Here is a 9,712-nt window from a genome sequence, read left to right as displayed (position 1 = left end):
TATGTTCTATAATTAGATTTCACCCCAATACCAAATGTCTATTCCCAAAGTTTTATAATGGAGTCACAGACAGTCCTCTTGGACACTCCAGTCAATCTAGCCCCACAGGCAAGCTGGACTGTGTGATAAATGGTTACTTACACCAACGATCATCAAATATTCAGGTTGTTTCCAGTCCCAAGAGACCAATCAATTTGTGTCTCACATCTCACGCCAAAGACAATGCTTGTAGCCAATCTTGTAATATACTAACTAAAGGTTTATTAATTAGGAAAGAGAAATAAGAGTTATTTACAGATTAAAGCAAACAAGCCTATATACAGTCTATGAGTTCCAATCTATGATTCATCTGGTGTCAGAGTTGTAGTAACCTTTCAAGGCTAACTCATGCCAAGCAGCTTGGGGATCTCTTTGCTTATGATTTGGATTCTGAGGGGCAAAGATTACTGACAGCATAAAAGATACTCAGTTTCTCCTGGTCAAGGATTTTTATCCCCTCGACTCCAGAGTCTGGTGTGATAGGATGAGTTCACGTGTAGGTCTCTCCTTCCTGGAGGGAGTTAGGAATACAATCAGAGACTCTCTCCTTTGATGCTACATAATATCTCATTTGCCTTCACTGGGCCATCTTGTATGCAGGACAGGCACTTTACCTTAATAAATGCTTCCTTCCCTGTTTGAGCTTCACAATTACAGAGGTTTACAATGCAACACAATATAATTTTACACCACGAGCTATAAAGGTAATAAATGAAATCAGTATATGCAGCATCCTACAAGCATTTCATAACATCTAAATCATAGAATATCAGGCTTGGAAGGGACCTCAGGAGATCATCTAGTCTAACCCCCTGCTCAAAGCAGGACCAGTTCCCAGACAGATTTTTGCCCCAAATCCCTCCTTCCTCAAGGATTGAACTCATAACCCTGGGTTTAGCAGGCTAATGCTCAAACCACTGAGCTATCCTTCCCACTAAACCTACTCTTATCAAATTAACACCTTATATCTATTTTGATAATGCTAACACACAGGTAAGCAGGATGAGTTTCAGACTATGCATTTGTAAGTGATCAGTTAGGACTGGAGCCTTGGACTGAACTGGCACCTGATCTGCTAGCATCACAGACTCTAGGCTTCCTTTCACATACAGTGCCCCTCCCCCACAAGAGTGACCTATTCTGTCACTCCTATATATTTTGTACCCTGGCATTACCTTGTCTCACTAATTATCATCATTCCACAAAGTTAGACTTCATGCATTTGTGTACAAGCACTTATACATTTGTTCAATATTTAGTTGGCTGTCTTTATGATCTTTTGTACCTATTGTGCTTATTTGTTTTAAGAAAAAACAGTTGGTTTTTAAAAATCATATGGACTTGTTCTATTCCCTCTCCTCCCCCTCACATCCCCCATTACTGAATTTCTTTTAAAGACATATTTAGTGACTGTCCTGAGGCCATATTTTTAGTGATAACATTTTAAAAGTTTTAGCTATGTAAAGCATCTTTCTAGTTCAAGGACCTTCCCTTGGGTATATTTGGAAAACAGAAAAAAAACATTAAAAATATTAAGAGACCTGAAAATGACAAGAGAGCAAAATTGTTTACTACTAGAAAAAAGAGAAAAAAGGATGAGGAGATAAATTTATCAGAGGAGGAAGACAATGAGGAGGCAAACCCTCCCTCCTTCCCTTCTCTCCTTTCCCACAAAAAGAGAGAGAGACAGAGGTAGCTTGTGCAGGGGGTATGGTGGGGAACGGGAGAACTCAGTTGCAGCTGGGCCACTTTACACCTTACCATCACTGACCTCTTTCACACTACAGACAGGAGGTCCTCACAATTGGATTGATTTAACCTGAGAATGGAGGCTGTGGAGGTGAGAACTTTGGGAACAGAAGACTGAGCCCACATTCATTGTTTAGAGCAGAATGTAGAAACTCACCAACCACGCTAGACCAAGAGAACAGGAGAAGGTGAAATAACCTAAGAATTATCATCCTGCAGAGCATCTGGAGGGCTGTATCCAGTTATTTTGAAAAATGGATCCTCAAAATAAAGGGTCTGCATTATTTAGAATATAATATCCATAATTATGAATAATCTAGAACTCAAACACGTGTTAGGTACCAGATAGACAAATAGAAAGAAAAGAAGTCCTTGTCTCAAAAAGAGCTTAAAATCTAAGAATTTAGTGCTTCAAAGAGAACCATGCAGACAGACCCTACACTTGTAAGGGGCCCACGGGACTTCAGAGATACTCCATCTACCCTGAGCAAATTGATGTCCATAGGGCTCTGAAAGGGCACAGAGATTGATCTACACAGTTCTCAAGATCTAGATAAACAAAATGAATAGAGGGATAGATAGATAAAGAATAGGGGAAGGAATCCAGGCATGCAAGCAGTGTATGGACGGAATCGTTCACACACAGCCTTTTGGGTTCTTCTCTTACTCCCCAATCTCTTTCTCTGCTGGTTGGTCTATACTATAGAGTGAGGTCAACACAAGGCAGATTATGTCGACCTAACTATGGAAGTGTCACATGAGCTAATTTGCTCCCATTGAAATAATTGCTGATTTAACTGCACCTCCATGAGTGGCACAGAGTCAAGGTTGATGCAGTTAGGTCAACACAGTGTCAGCGTAGACACTGTGTTGCGTACGTCGACTGATACTGGCTTTCAGGAGCCATCCTACAATGCCCCACACAGAGTATAATCAATACATGTGCTCCTGGTGAGGATGTGCACTGTAGACACAAGGAGCAAAGTGTGGCCATACACAAGCAATGTAATTACTGCAGCAGCTCTATGCTGACGTAAGTTAAGTCTGCTTAAAATTATAGTATAGACAAGGCTTAACCTCCTTCTTCCCAGTGCCCTGGCCTTAAAATGTGAAATCTAGTCTTGTCTAAATGGACTTTGTTTTTGGGGCCACCTGTATGGTCTCCCCTGTCTCTGGAGTCCTTGGCCCTATATATTCATTTCCTCTTTCTTACCATCTAATTCTTTCTTTTCCCAGATGTAATAAGGACAGGAAATGGAGTAATGGGGAGTACCGACTGTGCAAAATGTTTGTAATGGTAGAAACTACAAAAGAAAATAAACCTCAGATTCAATTATAGACAGGATGAGGGGAGAAGAGAGAGCAAAGACACCAGGTACATCCAGGCAGTAATTAATGGCAGTCAGTGTAATGCTACCTAATAAAATTATAAAGAAGGTACACTTCAACATACCCAGAAGTTTAAAAATCAATATTCCAGGAGATGTATATGGTGACTGTGAAGAAACCCCAGAAAGGTGACGCCTTCCTAGTTAATCCAGAGGAAATGTAGGAACATGGACTGATGGGGAAATTCAAGGGATAAGGATATGAAAGTCAAGCAAATTATTAAATTAGTATGAAAAATTGCATTTATGGTAATGGTGAGCAGTATGTACTGTTTAAGGGAACTATATATAACCTACAAGTTTCCCTTAGATTTTTCCTTCATTAGAGGGAAATATTTTTCAAACATTTATTTCTAATTACTGGATTTCTGGAACAGTGCATGGAGATCCTTAGTTAGAAGTGGAACCGAATTATAACTCTGCCACAGATATTACAAGTTGATCTCTCTCTCATAGGAATTGCTGTATTAAGGCTCTGACTCAGCAGATGACTTAAGCACCTGTTTAAATTAATCCATGTTCAAAGTACTTAAAAGATATGGTTAAGTCTCATTGAAGCCAGAGGAATTTAGGTACATGCTTACTTGCTTTGCTGAACAGGGCCCCAGAAATCCTTCCTCCTCTCTCTTTCAATGTGTGATCTTGTGGGGTTGAGGGTATCCACTGCTGGTCTTCATTAGTTGGCAATATGGGTTTGTAGTGAGTAATGTAGCAGGCTTGTTTTGTTGCAAATTAGTAGTTTGGATCTATTGATCAATCTCTGGGCTAGAGGGAGACGAGAGCCCAGCTTGGCCTACTTAGAATCTCCCCCCGCCCCCCCCCCAAAAAATCAGCACTAGAAAAATGTACCTTTACATTATTATTGTCATCTATTGTGTTTCTTTGGAAAGGGGAAAATCAAGTGTGCATGTGGTCTGCCTATGCACAAGCATTATTAGTATTATCTAAATCTTAAATCAAACAGTTTGAGTCTGAACTACATTTCTAGTGCTGAATGATTTGGTAGATACACATGGTCATGCTCATGATCTCCCTATGTCTACTATCACTGGACATGGGTGACAATCTACCTGGAAACAAAGGATTCTGTTTCCTTCCATGATTTGAAAACAGAAGTTTGGCTACCAACTTAAACCTTTGTTATAAGGATATAAGACAGCTTATTTCTCCGAAGTAATTTTTCATCTTCAAAAATGTTTTGTATTGTTCATTAGTATATGGGCAAAGCATGATCTGGAAGAAAAACAAAACAAAAAAAACCACTTGATCACAAAAACAAGAACTTTTCTTTATTGCAGGTGGATGAGACCCAAGATATTGCTGGTCAACTATGGGCCTGTAAGGATTGGGGAGACCTGAAGTCTTCATAGACTGAGGTCGCCCTTTGGCACCCTCTAGGCCTTAATGGGAGGGGGCGAATGGAGTTTGTGTATGGTGTGGGAGGGAGGACAAAAGGATTCAGAAGTGAGCCAAGTCCTAGGATTAGGCTGAGGAGAGTCTACCTCAAGTTATTGGATGTATAGCATCAGGCTCTGGGCCCACTTAAATGTCTGGTATGCAAGAGGCAGAGGGGTAAGCATACAGCACCTCCCTAGTGTTAAATTAATAAAGTTGCATCTTGCTGCTTAAATTCATCTCTGTCTCTCACTTCATTCACCTGTATCCCCTGCTCAAGATGATTGATCTTGTTCCTACTGAAATCCATGGGAGTTGTCACTGAATACTAGGGGAGCAGTATTAGGTCCCAGGAAAATAGGCATAATAGACCAACAGCTGTCTCGCTGGAAAAAATGATCTGGCATTGATGAAATGTCTATAGTCAGAAGATGGACATGATTACTCTTCCACTTGTAAAAAAGTTATCAAATCATTGGGTATGTTTTTTCTTGAATAACCAATGAAACAAAAAGGTGGGTGAGGTAATGTCTCATTGGAGCAACTACTGTTGGTTCCATAAAAGCTTTACCTTACCTCGCTTGTCTCTCATATCTTGGGATCAACAGGGCTACAACAAAACTGCAATACATTTATAGACACAGGCAAAATTGCGGTAGTCCATCATTTTAGTTTCATTTTCAAGGTTCCCTGTAGCACTTTCAGTATTAAACTTGATTGGTTGGTTGTTTAACTTGTAATGGGCTTATTTTACTTTTTATTATTCATTTAGGATATGATTTAAGGCCCTTTGAAGACCATGGAAAGACTCTGATTCAATAGACCATGGAACAGGGCCTGGATTTTTAAAATAATCTTTCAGAGCATCTTACAACAACAGTATATTTTTATGATTCATTATTTCAGATCCTATTTATGGCTAAATAAAAACTATATGTGCCTTGGTTTTTGTTTTAAATCAGTTTTATTAAAATTCTTTAAAGCCCCAGTATAAGAAAGAATCCTGGTTCAGGAAAGCACTTGCTATGTGCTTTGCATTAAGCACATGCTTAAATCCAATTAAAGTCAATGAGATTTAGGCATACACTTTACGCTATATACATCTTGAAATCATTCCCTGAACTGGGACCTTAATCTTTGCCAAAAATAGGACAACATCCAGCAGGGGAATTTTCCATTTCCATGACTCTTAAGTCTAAACCATGAATTTCTTGGAGACAGTTATTGTTTTATTTTTAATCATTAAGAATCCGCACCAGACTTTCATGTAAAGTATCTCATCATTTTAAAAGTAATTAATTTTTAAAATAATGAATTTAATTAAGAAGTTAGTATCTGATCTCTTGTATGTCAGCTATATACTCTGAGCCATCACTGTCTCGATTTCATGCACAGCCACTTTTTTCCCCCACCCACATATTGAACGCTTTGGCTGAAGGAATAGAAGTGTCATCTTAGTGTCCATAAACTATACATCCAAGGTTGAAAAAAGAGAGGGTTAAATCATAGAATCATAGAATCTCAGGGTTGGAAGGGACCTCAGGAGGTCATCTAGTCCAACCCCCTGCTCAAAGCAGGACCAAACCCATCTAAATCATCCCAGCCAGGGCTTTGTCAAGCCTGACCTTAAAAACCTCTAAGGAAGGAGATTCCACTACCTCCCTAGGTAACCCATTCCAGTTCTTCACCACCCTACTAGTGAAAAAGTTTTTCCTAATATCCAGCCTAAACCTCCCCCTCTGCAACTTGAGACCATTACTCCTTGTTCTGTCATCTTCTACCACTGAGAACAGTCTAGATCCATCCTCTTTGGAACCCCCTTTCAGGTAGTTGAAAGCAGCTATCAAATCCCCCCTCATTCTTCTCTACTGCAGACTAAACAATCCCAGTTCCCTCAGCCTCTCCTCATAAGTCATGTGCTCCAGCCCCCTAATCATTTTTGTTGCCCTCCGCTGGACTCTCTCCAATTTATCCACATCCTTCTTGTAGTGTGGGACCCAAAACTGGACACAGTACTCCAAATGAGGCCTCACCAGTGCTGAGTAGAGGGAAATGATCACATCCCTCGATCTGCTGGAAATGCCCCTACTTATACAACCCAAAATGCCATTAGCCTTCTTGGCAACAAGGGCACACTGTTGACTCATATTCAGCTTTTCGTCCACCGTAATCCTTAGTTGATGTATGCTGGTGAAGTCAATGGAGCTATGCTGACTTATACAAGCTGAGGATCTGGATCACAAAAGTTCTTTAACACATGCACATTAGGTTCCATCCTATCTATGTTTAGCAGAGTCAGATACCACAGCTTGTTTAGAAAACAAACAAACAAACAAACAAAAAAACAGACAACTTCCTGTTTATACTGGTCAGGAAGAAATAAGAATGTAAAGGCATCAGTTTGGACTCTTGAGCTAGAACCGAACCTGAATACAAACACTATTGTACATATTAAAATTTGTCCAGCTACAAAATGTATAATAAATGTGAAATTGGAAGGCATAAAAGCAAGTTGCTAATGTTTATTATTGATTGCCAAGAAACTGCATTTTCACAATGGAATAATCTTATTTTAAAACCATTGGTGTTTCAGAAGAGTAAAACAAATATTTCATGCTCCAATACACCATGTGCATACTGTGACTATTTAAAGGATCATTTAAAGTGAGTGACTACTAGTTTGTAAAAAGGGTATTTTGCTCAATCTTTTCAGAGTATAATTAAGTGTGTTAACAGATTTTTGTCTAAGCGTAGTAAATGGGATAAATATTACTTCCTTTCACTAAAATTTAATTTAGTATTTTACTTGCAGACTGCAATACTGAAAAGGATATTTTGGTTCCCATAAAAAAATTCTCTAAATAAGATGTGCTGTTTCTCTACTATCCCTAATTTTCATTGTACCAGATTTTAAAAACTAGGACTGTTCCCAAACCCCAGCATTTTTAAAGTGTTTTAGATAGCTAAATAATAAATCAAGTTTTCAAACACTATTTTGGAATTTCTTCAGGAATAAGACATTAATAAATGTAGATATGTCTGAACTCAAAACCTTGATCAGAATCTGACTGTGATCTTTGTTTATGGATCTCTGTATAATGAGCTGAACTAGAATCCTAGATCAAAAAATCCTCAGCCACAAGAAAAAGCTCAGAGCCAGATCTGGATTTTGTGGTTTCAGCCTACAGGATTTCAAATTAATTAATCCAAAATATCTGGAATAAATGACACCCAGTTATGTTGAGTATGATACACGTGACACACAGTGTCCCATCATTAAGGACAAATAATGGCAAATTCTGACCTGAATAAAAAGCAAAAAAGTGATGCAGTGATGTTCCTATTTTTGAATTCACCACAAATAGATTTTCAAAACATCTGAAGGGAGATGAACACATGGCTCTTGTCAAGAGTCTGATCCAAATTCATAGGGACAAGTGGAAAGACTCTTATAGACTTAGACATCAATATTCATGCTACTTCCAGTCCAAAAGGACCAGTCACTTACCCCAGGTCAATTATACTTCAGATCTTAAACAAAATACAATGCTTGCAGTGAACCCTGTAATACTAACTAAAGATTTAGTAACTAGGAAAGGGACATGAGAGTTATTTACAAGGTTAAAGCAGGTAAGAATAGGTTACAGAATTAGGTTCCAAAAGATGTTAGTAGATGCTATATATGCAAGCTCTATATATCTGTTAGGGATAACCTAAACTAAGCAGCTTGGGGAGTCCCTTGCTTATGCTTGGAAATATTACCCTCTCCAAATTCCAAGCAGCATAGTGATAGTGTTCCTTGACAGGCATTTTTTTACCCTCCCCTAGAGTTCAAACGCATGTGAGGAGTTCACATGCAGATCCCCTCTTCATGGGTCTTCATGGGGGAGAGGGGGTAAATAAACAAAATCTTTGTCTTTTGATGTTTCACAATGCCTCATTTGGTTTCAGTGGTCCTTCTTGTGCACAGAACCAGCACTTTACACTAATTAATTAATGCTTGCTTCCTGCTAATGAGTTTCATAATTAGAGGTTTACAATGGAAACACTCAATACAAATTTTGTACCGTGGGCTACAGATGTTATAAGTGAGATCAGTACATGCAGCATCCTACAAACATTTTATCAAGTCTAAACACCAAAACATCCTTAGCAACTTAATATTTATTTTAACAATACTAATACACAGGTGAGCCAGACTGGTTTCCAGCTATGCATCTGTCAGTGTTCAATGAGGTCTAGGGGCCTCGGCATGAGCTGGAACCTGGTCTGCCAGAATCACACCCAGATGCTAATTTTCAAGAATATCACCACTTTTTCTAAATTTTAAGCATCAGAAAGCAATATGACCAAAATTGTCAAACCTGGGTGTCTCAAGATAAGACCCTTAAGAACTAGCCTAATTGAATGTGGTGGGTACTCAGCATTGTGAGGGCAGGGACATGAGGGACACAAAACCACCTGCATAAAGAAATAGTTAATTGCTCATCACATTTGTGGTTCAAAACCCAACTCTCATTCCAAGCAATTAGGCTGGATGGCTAAGGGAAGAAATATTTAAGAATGGAGGCATTTCTGAAAACTGATTAAGTGATTTGTTTGCAGCCTCGGTCAGATTGTATTACACAGCATCATGTCACATTTGCTCACATAATATGACTAACGTATCCTGGTATGACTTCTTGTAGCAAAGTACCTCTTCAGAAGCTGAGGCACTGGGGACTTGCGGTATTTCCCCCCCCCCCCCTCTTTTTTTCCATACTAAAGACAGGACTATTTTTTATCCTCAAAAGCAACCAAGATCCGATATTTGTAACTTGATTATTTTCAGGAAACGGCTATATAGCTAGACATAAATTCTACCTACACTTGGGAGGGTGACTAAATGACTACATTAGCCATGAGTCAGTTTTATGAAACATCATTTGACATATCTCATGGACTTCAGTGAATTAAGGCCTACATTTAAAGTTGACATTGGCAAGAATTCTTGCCATAACTTATCATAAAGTACATAAAAGATTGGGAGAGACTTGCAAATGGGTTTGTTTTCTCCATACTCCATCACACAGTGTGTGTTATGTGATAATGAAAATCTGCTTTCTAGATTTATGGAGAATCTTCTTAACCAGAACCAGATA

Source organism: Mauremys mutica, chromosome 1 (assembly GCF_020497125.1).
Source record: "Mauremys mutica isolate MM-2020 ecotype Southern chromosome 1, ASM2049712v1, whole genome shotgun sequence".
NCBI lineage: Eukaryota > Metazoa > Chordata > Testudines > Geoemydidae > Mauremys > Mauremys mutica.
Note: the sequence above shows the minus strand (reverse complement) of the source record.